Raw genomic sequence first — 13,395 nt, 5'->3', positions numbered from 1 at the left:
TGACATACTGATCACAGGCTCTGATTAGGCCTTTATTAAGCAGTTGATGAAAGATCTTAATGATAATTTTGCCCTAAAGACACTTGGCTCACTCAAATACTTTCTGGGCTTGGAAGCAACAAGAAATTCAGCAAGTATTCACTTAAAACAGTCTAAGTATGCTTCAGACTTATTAGTTCGAACCAAAATGATGGAGGCACATCCATGCTCAACTCCCATGATTGTCGGTATCAAACTTAGTTCCACTGACAATGAGCTATTTCAGAATCCCAGCTTGTATAGAAGTACAGTAGGAGCCCTATAATACTTAACACTTACAAGACCAAATATCAGCTACACTGTTAACAAGTTAAGCCAATTTTTACAAGCACCTACTGATCTTCAATGGCAGCTTGTAAGAGGGTGTTGAGGTACATTAAAGGTACTCTCGATTTTGGTCTTATGTTCAAACCAACAAGCACTCTTCATGTTGAGTGTTACGCTGATGCTGATTGGGGAGGAAGTATAGAGGATCGAAGATCTACCAGTGGCTATTGTGTTTACCTAGGACCAAACTTGATTCAGTGGAGTTCTCAGAAACAGAAGGTTATTGCCCTTTCCTCAACTGAAGCTGAATATAGAGCCCTTGTTCACACAGCCACAGAGATAGCATGGATTGAAGATGTGTTTACTGAGCTTGGCCTAACTTTTCACACTATACCAGTAATCTGGTGTGATAATGTTAGTGCTGGTGCTCTTGCATCTAATCCCGTATTTGATGCTCGAACCAAACATATTGAGATTGACGCTCATTATGTTCGAGAACAAGTCTTGGCAAAAAAGATAGCCATCCAATATGTTCCCTCCAAGCTACAAATTGCAGATCTTCTTACAAAAGCACTCTCAGTTTCTCAGTTTACTGATTTAAGAACCAAACTGAATGTGGTGTCATTAGGAAATGTGTGCAGGAACTGATAGTGGTTTAGTGCTGATTTTTTTCTGGTTTGCAGCTAGTTGAATTAATCTGCAGTTTTGATAAATTGGTGGTGGTTACAGATTTTGGAGTTATTAATCTGGAGTGATTGCCTGGAAATTATTTTGGAGGTTCTGGAGTATCTCTTCTAATCTGGAATTCTGATTTTTTCTGGTTTGCAGTTTGATAAATGTGGTGTGTTACAGATTGGAGTTATTAATATGGAGTATTGCTCTGAAGGTTTGGTTGTTCTGGAAGTCTGATTCCTTACTGTTGGTGCACTTGAGGTTCTGGTCTGGGTTGAATTAATGAAGTTGCTCTTGTGCAAGTGCTGAGAAATTTTTTTTTTTTGTTATGATGTTTTAGTTGGTGGATGTTTTTTTTTTTTTTTTTTTTGGTTGCAGTTCTGCTATTTGCAGATTTGATCTTGAGTGCTGAGAATTTTTTTTTTTTATGATGTTTTTAGTTGGTGCTTGTTCTGGAGTTGCGGGTCTGCTATTTGCAGGTTGGTCTTGAGTGGAGTAATTGTTCTGTAGTTTTGGTTGTAAGGAATCAGTTGTTCTGAAGTTGGTTGTTCTGGAGTTGCGTTCTGCTACTTGCGATTTGGGCAGTTTTTGAAGTTTGGTTTGCAGTTTCTGCTACGCAAACTTGGTGCAGTTTTGAAGGTGTTTTGCAGTTCTGCGACTGCAGTTGTTTTGCCCCTGCAGATTGAAGTTTCAGTGCAGTTGTTTTCTGAAGTTTTGGTTGGTCCGGAATTGCAGTTCTGCTACTGTAGATTTGGTGCATTTTCGAGTTCTTGTTTTGCAGTTTCTGCTAACTGCAAACTTGGTGCAGTTTTGAAGGTGTTTTGCAGCTCTGCTACTGCGTTTTGCCCCTGCAGATTGAAGTTTCAGTGCAATTATTTTTTTTCCCCTGCAGATTGAAGTTCAGTCTTTGAAACTACAGATTTGCAGTTTCTGCTACTGCAAACTTGGTGCCGTTTTGAAGGTGTTTTGCAGTTTGCTGCTGCTATTAAGATTGAAGTTTCAGTGCAATTTTTTTTCTGCAGATTTGAAGTTTAGTCTTTGAAAGTTTCTTTTGGTAAGAAAATGCAGCCCCTGCAGAATTGAAGTTTCCAGTTTTGAAACCTTCTTAAGTAAGAAAATGCAGCCCAGTCTCGTATTTGATGTTGTGGTGAGAAAATGCGAGAAAAATGCAGCTCAGCCATTTGGTTCAATATAGTTAGCTCTTCGGTTCAAACAATGGGGTGAATTCCAGTTTGAGGGGCAATGTTGGAAAAATTCAGCACAATGCAGAAAGTGCAATGTAAATAGCTTAGGCAGTCCGTTTGAGAGGCAATGTTGGACAGATGCGCTGTCATTTTAACTCAAATATAGAGTCAAAACACTGTCGTTTAGAGTGTAAAAGTTCACTGAAAATCTATATATGTTAAAACAGTAGCTACTTTACTTTGTTATTAACGAAAAGTGCAGTGAAAAAAGCGTTTCTTCTCTGCTCCTACTCTTTCTCTCTGTTTTCATTTTTTCTTGTCAATTTTCTGCTTTTCAATTGCAATTTGCAAAGTTACAATTCTAACAAGTGCCACTTAGTTATGTATCAATACACTCTTTGGTTTCAATTTCATTTTTTTTTTTTTTTTTTTTTTGTCAATAAAATCAATGCAACTTCTTGTTCTATGTTTATTCAACTATATTTCTTGGATTTGATATTTACTGGAGCAAAATTTGTCAAATTTTTTTCTTAATTCAGATTATGTGTAGGAGACTAGGGTGTGTAATGAAGAGAAAATCGTCATCCACGAAAGTTGGTATACGAAGAATATTATTTCTTTAATTCAGATTAGTGGGAGAACTAGGGTGTGTAATAGAATAGAAGAGAAGAATCGCCATCCACATAAAGTTTTCTATACGAAGAAACAAGTTTTTACAATAATGAAATAACTAAAAAGCAAAGGCGGAGCCAGCACACCCTGAATTTTTTATTAAAAAAATCCACAAGGTTTTATAAATTTGTAATTACACCCTAATTAATTACTAATTTCTAAACAATTAATCCAATCGTAAACAAAAACAAGATAAATGAAATACTAGATTAATAAATAAGGCCCAGTTATACAAATTTATTGACCGGATATATATATATATTAAATTTATATTTTCTCCTAAACTTGATTTTTTTATGTAAAAATCTTAGTTTTTTGGTTTTATATAGGAAAATATATTATTACCATAAAATCCTATTCTAATTGATTTGGGATTTAATTTAGTTTACTTTTTACAAAATTAGTAGTTTTATGGGTTTTCGTTACGTTGAAATGCTTTCTTATTTAATGCATTTAACATACTGACAATCTTCACTTTAAAACATCAAATTGTGTTGAGAATAATTGTTATTTTATTGAAAAAAAATTAATAAAAATCCAATATTATTATTTATGTTTAATACTTCAAATTAAATCAACTTAAAGCTCTCTTGCTCTACACGCGGCACCACGGAAGGACAAAGACACCCTATAAAATTTATGATAATGATTCTTAGTACTTTATTATAACCACAGAACTTCTTAACTTAGAATCATATTTAATATGTTCAAATTTTCAAGCTCCAGGAAAAAGAGAATTAATGATCTCATAATTATTTTTGATACTTTATTATGATAAAGAATATGATTTACAATTTAAAATCATAATTCTTTTAGACATATTTTTGCATACTTTATTGTGAATAACCATATAAAAAGAAAAAAGAAAGAAAGCAAAGTAAATCAATAAGAGATCCCTAAGCACGTTAACACTATGGAGACCAATGTCTCATAGTAAGCCCGGACCAAACCCGAAAAGCACTCCCCATTCCAAACCATTCTGTGGTCTTCAACCCTCTTCAGTTGACTTCTTCCTACTCATCCAAAACAAACAATACAGTTACGCTTGACATTACCATACTCAGCAAGCACGTGCCTGGTGCACGTAACTTTTCAGGTTTAAGACCCAACTTGGCCTCCACTTGGTCCAAAATCGCAGGCCCACCAGGATGTGCACCCCAAAAGATTGAGTTCCAATCTGTGATACTAAAGGTGGAATACCTCAATCATCGCTTCTCAATATGGTTTGAAATAAGGTCAGGAACTTCCTTCCCAAATGAATCGTAAGTCCGTGCTCGCGAATACTCCCACAAATAGCCCAGGGCTATTAGGCACCAATGTTGGGCTGTAGAGACTAGTTCAAATATGGGCTTTTCAACACCAGAATCGGATCTGCACCAACTAGAGAGCTGCAGAGCCATCCGCAAATAAAGAATGGCTCCAAGAACATCGACATCGGTTTCAGTAGGGCAATGGAAGCAACGAGAGTTATTTCGGTGCATACAATGAGGACACGAGCACCTTTATTGTTCTCAGCTAGGTCTTTAGCAATAGAAGTATGGTGCCACCTCCATTACAACCTTGTTGGTACAACATGACTCGGTTATAGATAGATCAAGGTAAGAGCTGGACAATTGGTAGTCGTACCCAGGCATGAATGGTCCCAATGTGCTCAACAAAATAAGTGAGTGATTTTGACTTGGGTTGGCCCATTCCTCGATGGCTTTGGTTGCAGCTTCCTTGCCTAGCTTTGGTATCAAGTTGCTGCCATCTGCCTGTATCTAATGAAGGCGCCTTGTATGACTTAATGTCGGATTTTCTTTCATAACTTCTCGTGTGTAAGTGTGGTCGCTTTTTTATCATGGTTTTATCACCTGAAATCATAAATATGAATAGTTTTTCATCTAAATTGTTCAATATCTCGAACATAATTACACTTAGAAATATAAAAAGCAACGTAAACTAAAAAAACGAAAAATTAGTAGAAATAGTATTCTTACACATGCGCTGCATTTGTGTTTGACCCGGTCATGTGCCGGTATTTGTCATCGAAGTAAGTGTCTGGATATGAGCTTTGATCATAGACATTTGGAGGATTTGTTGTTCAATTGCCATGATGTGGCAGTGCCTTCAGACGTTGAGCCTTGCGAACTTCATCCACAGTAACCCTTTTAGCTCCAATGAATATATTGCAACTTAAGTCTTTAAGTTTTGAGTCTTCACTATTGTGTCTTTATGATCGAGGATTCATATATTTATACACACTGATTAACTATTAAAAATTATTATTCATTTATCGTCATGTTTTTAATAATGATTTTCAAAAATATCATGGACCATGTACCCCATAGAAAATATAAGGGAATGCTAGCTGGATATATATATATGTATACAACAGAATTTGAAGAGATTATTAGCTAGCATTATTTCGGTTCAAGTTATTTAAAGATCTGGCATATGTGCAGAGAATTTATTTGATTAATCCATCTTAAGGTTTTTAAAATAATCTAATATTTGGTGTAAGTTTTCCGTGATCTAATCAATATGATTTATATAAATAGGTTATACCTATTTTAATTTCCAAACATGCATGCCCCGAATTAAGTTTAACTAGAGCAAATTAATGATAATGATATTTAAGCTTCAGTGATTAGTTCATTGTTTCAAGGTCATGGTTTTCTCAGGCACATGCTTTATGGATTTTTTTTTTTTCTATCTTATTTTTAAAATTATTCGGAAGTGCATCATGGAGTTCTACGAACATCCATATTATTTTAGTAATAGCATGCTATTGATTCTGAATTTATAATAAACACCTCAAATTAGCCAGTTAAATTGGCAAACAGCTAAAAATATCGAATTCCTTCCTCTATAGTTAAAGAATTAATTCTATTAACTATTCAATTAATACGCATGGGGTGAAGATTTTCCTTTACAAAAGAAACAATTTGGTCAACCACCCATTACACCACATGCACAAAATCAGTGACCAGTGAATTGTGGTTTAAGCTAACTTATACTTTTTCTTTTTTTTTTTTAATGATAGGCTTCATGCTTTAATTTTTTTTTTTTTTTTTAATGTAATGGTACCATTCAAAAGATACACAAATTCTTCATTGTCAACTACTAGAGATAAAATATCAAAGTTTATTTGTTTATCCTTTATATTCAAACATTGATGAGGTTAGTAAAATTCTAAATCCTTCATATTCAATTATTATAAATAACTTTCGGTAAAATGTTTTCTGTTGTACAAATTTTCGTACAATTGATATCAGAGCATACATATGTCATATCGTGGGTGCATCATCTGCAAGAAATCAAAAGAATATTATTTTCGATGCAAAATGTGTCGAATCCCTAATCACTTCGAAAGAGATTGTTGGTATCAAAAGAAAAAAAATATGGGAACGAGTTTAATTCACAAAAAGAGGCAACGAAGAATATTATTTGTCATGCAAGAATGATAATATCACCGAATACAAGATCTATGGTACTTGGATGTGGTTACAACACATCTGACTGGGAATCGCAACACTTTCATAGAATTGATCAAAAAAAAAAAAAAAAAAAATTTCTAAAGTATAACTTACTGATGGGAAGCTACAAACTGTTGATGGAAAAGGCACAATTGCAACACAAAAAGAGAATAAAAAAGCTTAGTAATGATGTTTTATTGTGCCTAATTTGATTCAAAACCTCTTAAGTGTGGGTCAAATAATACGAAAACGTTATTTGATCTTTTGAATAAAGTAGATAAACTAGATCAAAAGAATAATCCACAGTGGCAAATATTTAGATGTCCGAAAATAATTTTTTCCCCTTTTATGACAATTTTTCAAGAAAAAGGATTATTAATTTTGTGGATCGTTATTGCCTCAATGAAATCTAACTAGAAAGCAAACTCAAGAACAGAAAATTTAACAACTCCCTCAAAGCAATAGTTGAAAACTCCTCAAACAAGAAATCCTACAGCTGAAAATTCTCAAGGCAAGTACAGTCTTAATTGAGTTATGAATCACATTATACTACTTTGTTCAATCAATTCAAGATTCAAGAAGTTGAAGAAAGAAGTCTCAAAAGGCAAAGTATATTGAAGCAACAAATCGATAGGAAACGAGTTTCAAAATTGAAGCATGAAGTTGAAGGCCGAAAACAAATCGAAGATGGAATACCAGAATTTGCAGAAAGATCAAGAATCATTGAAGATTACAAATTGAGGGTGTTGGAAAAATAATCTGCAATCCTAGTCAAAGAAGAATCAGACGTAGGTTAGGATAAAAGGAAAGTTCCGATCCTAGTAGGTTAAGAAAAATGATGTAATCAGGAAACTGAATCATGAGTTTTGGAAAACTAATGCAGTGCCTATTGTTCTCAAAGTATTTATTTTTTACTATGTTTCTAACGAAAATCCCTGATTGGGACTAATTTAAATTATTTGACTTTATTGTGTAAAGTAAATTTACATAAATACCTTATCATTGCTATCTTTGCAACCTAACAGTGCCATAAGTGATCCTTTTTAAAAAACCTTGAAACAAGACTTTGTATAATCAATTTAGTACCCTGGTCCTATATCTTTTTTTTGGACAAAATTATCCACGATAATTCTGTTGTTTATTGATTTATTAACATGTGATGAGAAAAATTATTACAAACAACAAATCAAACAAGCACAACGATAACACATAAACAATAAAATACAAATGACATGTTATACGTCATGATTTGGCCAACCTTTTCTATGTCCACGCCACAAACTAAAAAACTTTGTGGGAAGGGTTCTACTAAGGATTTGGGTCCGTTCATCTTAATTACCTAATCTTTAACGAATTTAAAGGCACTGGACAATTCCACCATCTTACGCTTTCAACTCATTCATAAAAACATAGTCTTAGAATTCCATCCAAACAAAAAAAAAAACTCTTTATTCTTGTTGGACAATGCGCTGCGTTTTAACTCAAATAATAAAAGTCAAAACACTGTGTTTAGAGTGTAAAGTTCACTGAAAATCTGTATATGTAAAACAGTAGCTACTTTACTTTGTTATTAACGAAAAGTGCAATGAAAAAAGCGTTCTTCTTGCTCCTACTCTTTCTCTCTGTTTCATTTTTTCTTGTAATTTTCGCTTTTCAATTGCAAAGTACAAGGTATCAAAGTCGTGACTTGCGTCAATGGCGAATTTTGGAAAATCGTCTGATGTGTTCAACGACTCAAACGAGATGTTGAAGCAACAAGCAAATCGAGCTACTCATCCGACTCTGGTACTAGCTTCAGGTCGTAAATCCGAAGCTAACTCAAAGTAATTACCGTTTTTCGAGCTCTCAGGTGCTGTCACCAGTTGGCTCTCATGAACTTGAAGATCATCTACTTGGTAGGGTTTCCTGTCCCTCACCTTTATAATCTCTTATTCACACATTGAGCATGAGTAGGTCAACTAGTGTGAGTTAGGCAAGTAGTGTTTCAGTTAATGAACAATTGAATCCTGCCTAATAATGTGGAAAAGAAAATGTATAGTTCTTAGTTAGTTGGTTATTGGCATCGATTTCAGAAAGCATGTTTAGGTATGTGTCAAAATGTAGAAGCTCCATGAGATATGGTTGCGTTAGAACATGAGTTTACTGATTCAAAGGCTAGAGCATTACATCTCAAGAATTTCTTTAGACAACACAAAAAGGAAATTTAAATGTAGGAGATTATGTGAAAAGATGAAGGAAATTCAGAAATGTAGGAGATTACGTGAAAAGATGAAGGAAATCTCAGAGAGTCTGTCTGCTAGTGATGTAATCACTGATGAAGATTTACTGCAGTATATATTAGATGGACTTGTGTGAGTTCGATGCTATAGTAGTGAACTTAACCTCGAATTAAGTCGAAGTTAGATTTTGTTACACTGCAAGAAGCCACATTTTTGTTGCAAAAATATGAACTTAAACTTGACAGTTCAATGTTGTTGATCTATACAATGTTCAGCCACATAGCTTCTATGGCAACTCTTGGTGATTTAGTTGTTCAAACAATGTACCAATATTTCCTCCAAACCAATGTAGTCAACAAACTGACAAAATAACTGGACCATGTTATACAACACCTCCCAGTCTGATGTCTCTTGGCAATCCTCATTACCCTCAATATCCCATAATACCTAACTCTCAATCTATCCCTCAAACTATAGTCAGCCTTTGTTAACAAAAGCCACCTTACTTGGGGGAGTATCATATGATAGAGGAAGAGGAGTAATGCTAGAGGGGAAAGTTAATTTGTCAGTTATGCAGTAAAGCAGGGCACAGGGGCAGTGTTATCATAGGGTATAACTCTGCTTTTACTGGTATGTCTCATAATCTATTGGCTACCCACACAAACACCTAGTCGTATCATGAAGGATGTCATCTCAGCCACATAACAATCGCACTCGTAAACCATCATCATACAATAGTGGTGGCAATAATACCCATCTAGCATTCCTCGGTTTAATGGTCCTGCAGGAGGTTCTTATTGTCCATAGCTTATCCACAACCACTTATAATACTAAGTTGGCACTCAACATGGGAACTTCAAAGTGGCATAAATCCATCAGCTTATTCACAACTAGCTTAATACTCAAGTTGGTATCAACATGGGAACTTTAAAATGGCTTAAATCATTCTGACAATGTGGCTACTACTATTTATAATGTTCCTAGTCAACAGATAACTGGTCAGAATCAAAATTTCGGGCTGTGGGTTCCAATTCACTCAGCACAACCCTTTCAACCTTCTTCAGTGCAGTCTCTCCACAAGCACAACAACCATTGCAGTAGTAATCCCTTACACCCACTGATCTGGTGTGGTACATGGATTCAAGGGCAATTGATCATGTCACTTCAGACCTCAGTCATCTCAATGTCAGCAAAAACTACAGTGGAGTGGATCAATTTCAGGTTGGAAATGGTGAGACCTAATATTTCTCAACTGGCCATTCTTTTACTGTAACCTTTATTCAAAATCTTTGCATCTAAAAAACATTCTTTGGTCCTAAGATTACAAAAAACCTATTAAGCATCTCTAGTTTACTAAAGATAACAACGTTATTGTGAATTTGATGCTCATGTTGTGTTGTCAAGGACAAATTCACAAGAGCAATCCTACTGCAAGGGGATCTTAAAGGGGGCCTGTACCAGCTGAATTCTTCTTCCAACAAGCCTTCCTTTCAGTGTCATCCCAAATAATTTGTCTTCCCATATCGCTCTGTTAGTTCTATAAAAAACTTGTCCAACTGTCAAATACTTGTAAGACATTAGGTTTTCAGTCCAGTTAAATGAAGGTCAATTAATAATACAAGTCAGTTATATAATAAAGTCAGTCATCTTCAGGTCAGATTTTCTCAGATCTCCATGACAATGTATTAGGTTCCTCATGTTTTAAATAATAGCACTTATAAATCTCTGTTACTGAAAATTGTCAATGTACTACTTGCTTGAAAAATAATGAAATCTCTGATTCTGCCAATATTTCTGTCTCTAAAACAGTTTTAACTAATAATTCTGATCATAAACACCATAATCCTGATGTTCATTGTTAATTGCTAACACACAATCTGATGAATACATGCTTTGGCACAAACGATTAGGTCATCCTCATTCACAAATCAGCATCAAAATTAAATATTGCATTTAAAATTTCCATAAAAAATTAGGACCTCTGGCAGTTCCGTGTTACCTACTGTGATGTTGCCAATTAGGCAATTACATCAATTAGCTTTTCACATCACAATTCATGCCATAGCTCCATTAGAACTAATTCATAGTGATGTTTGGGCCTTTCCTTGTACTCAGTAAAGGTTTTAAATACGTGTGCAATTTTGGATGATTATGTAGATTTACATGGTTGTTTCTCTTAAGAGCAAAGCTGAAGTCAAATCAGTTTTTATTAAATTCAGCATCTTGCTGAAAGACAATTTGGATGTAAATTAAAAACTCTACAGTCTGACAAGGTGGGGAATACAAAGCCCTTTTACCATACTTGTTGATCAAGGTATTCAGGTAGACAGTCTTGTGCTTATGTTCACCAACAAAATGGTAGGAGTGAAGAGAAACATAGACACATTGTAGAGTCTGGTCTTACACTATTGGCCCAAGCATCTATGCCACTACAATATGGTGGCTAGCTTTTGAAACTGCTGTTACTTGATTAAGACATCCACTCTGTCCTAATGATGTGTCCTTATAAAAAGCTTTTTAACCAAATTCCTGTTTATGAAGGCTAAAAGTTTTTAGCTACTCATGTTTTCCTTACACTAGGCATTACAATAGCATAAATTTGATTTTCATACCATAAAGTGTGTGTTTATTGGTTACAGCTTAATACACAAAGGTTATAGTGTCTAAAACCTGTGGAACAATAGTTTTACACCCCAGTGTACAATTCAATGAATGTGAGTTTCCTTTTGCAGTCAATAATATGCTTTCTTTTCACACCCAAATCTGAATTCTTCATCTCTACAGTGCTGAACTTGTACAAGTCCACAAGTTTTGCATTTCCTTATGTCTCTAATTCGGTCATTATCACCCTTCAGCCCCTTGGTTCTCTTGCAGTATGACTTTCTTGATCAATCTTTCTCTGACAATGCGCAGAGTAGGTAAGACTTCTTAATTCATTGTATCTCCTCACACACCTATACCAGTTTCTCAGCACCAATTTCCTCTCCTAATATCCCCAATATCCCTACTATTCCTCATTCTGATCATAATCAAACACAGTAGATACTTTCCTATTTTTCTTACCACCACAATAAACCACAGTAGATAATCTTCCTATTATTCCTGCAGATTGCTCTTTCTCACCATGTCAGCTTGTTGATTTAATTCATCACAAGTTGCTGCTGACTCAGAGACAGTTGTCTTGGTGAACCCTTTGTTCCAATAAATTAGACCATGTAATTCACTGCAAGTTGCTGCTGAACCAACTGATAAGTCAGTACATGAGAATATTCATCCAATGGTGACCAGGTCTAAGTCAGCTATTCAGCCCAATATGGTTTCTATAGTCAAACTGGTGAGGATAACATTTTGCACTTCTCATTGGTGGGTCTAGCAGTACTGAACCTGATAAATCAGAACCTGGTAAATCTCTGAAGCTCTCCAAGCAGCAACGAAAGCTGCCAGCAGTGTGAGTATGATGCGCTTATAGCCAAAAACACCTGGACACTTGTTGATCCTACTTTGATATGAACATAGTGGGAAATAAATGGGTTTTTGCACAAAATTTAATGCTGATGGAACCTACAGAAAATAAAGCCCAGTTAGTTGCAAAGGGTTTTTAGCAGACTCCCGGCTTGATTACTTCGAGACTTTCAGCAGGATTATACCAGCTATACGCATTGTTTCGCTCTAGCTGTGACACATGGATGGGATATTCAACAAATGATGTAACAATGCATTTCTTAATGGAGTTTTAACTGAAAAAGTCTTCATGAAGCACACCTGGTTTTGAGAGTTCTGTTTTCCTAATTTAGTTTGCAAGCTGAAAAAAGCACTTTATGGTCTCAAACAAGCTCCAAGAGCTGATTTGAGCATTGAAGGTGCTTTACACCTTAAAGGCTTCCAAAATTTAGTATCAGACTCTAGTTTGTTTATCCTGGAACAAGCACTGGTTCTACTATGTTTTAGTGTATGTCGATGAACATACTAATCACGGCTCTGATCAGGTCTTTATAAGCAGTTGATGAAAGATCTTAATGATAATTTTGCCCTAAAGACACTTGGCTCACTCAAATACTTTCTTGGCTTGGAAGCAACAAGAAATTCAGCAGTATTCACTTAAAACAGTCTAATATGCTTCAGACTTATTAGTTCAAACAAAATGATGGAGGCACATCCATGCTCAATCCTATGACTGTCGGTATCAAACTTAGTTCCACTGACAGTGAGCTATTTCAGAATCCCAGCTTGTATAGAAGTACAGTAGAAGCACTACAATACTTAACACATACAAGACCAGATATCAGCTACACTGTTAACAAGTTAAGCCAATTTTTACAAGCACTACTGATTTCAATGGCAGGCTTGTAAGAGGGTGTTGAGGTACATTAAAGTACTCTGGATTTTGGTCTATATTCAAACTAGCAACACTCTTCATGTTGAGTGTTACGCTGATGTATTAGGGAGGAAGTATAGAGGATCGAAGATCTACTATGGCTATTGGTGTTACCTAGGACCAAACTTGATTCAGTGGAGTTCCGGAAACAGAAGGTTGTTGCCCTTTCATCTATGAAGCTGAATATAGAGCCTTGTTCACACAGCCACAGAGATAGCATGGCTGAAAATATGTTTACTAAGCTTGGCCAACTTTACACTATACCAGTAATCTGGTGTGATAATGTTAGGTTGTGCTCTTGCATCTAATCCCGTATTTATGCTGGCAAAACATATTGAGATTGACACTCATTATGTTCGAGAACAAGTCTTGGCAAAAAAGATAGCCATCCAATATGTTCCCTCCAAGCTACAAATTGCAGATCTTCTTACAAAAGCACTCTCAGTTTCTCAGTTTACGATTAAGAACCAAACTGAAGTGGTGTCATTAGGAAATTGTGCAAGTACGAT

At 35.4% G+C, this 13,395-nt stretch overlaps 1 pseudogene; it reads right to left on the bottom strand.

The window, feature by feature from the left end:
- Positions 1–3,847: 3,847 nt before the first annotated feature.
- Positions 3,848–7,323, bottom strand: LOC116125185 (annotated as a pseudogene).
- Between the last annotated feature and the right edge of the window lie 6,072 nt (positions 7,324–13,395).

Source organism: Pistacia vera, unplaced genomic scaffold (assembly GCF_008641045.1).
Source record: "Pistacia vera cultivar Batoury unplaced genomic scaffold, PisVer_v2 Contig104, whole genome shotgun sequence".
NCBI classification, from domain to species: Eukaryota; Viridiplantae; Streptophyta; class Magnoliopsida; order Sapindales; family Anacardiaceae; genus Pistacia; species Pistacia vera.
The sequence above is the reverse complement of the archived record's forward strand: the minus strand, read 5'-3'. Positions and strand labels throughout refer to the sequence as shown.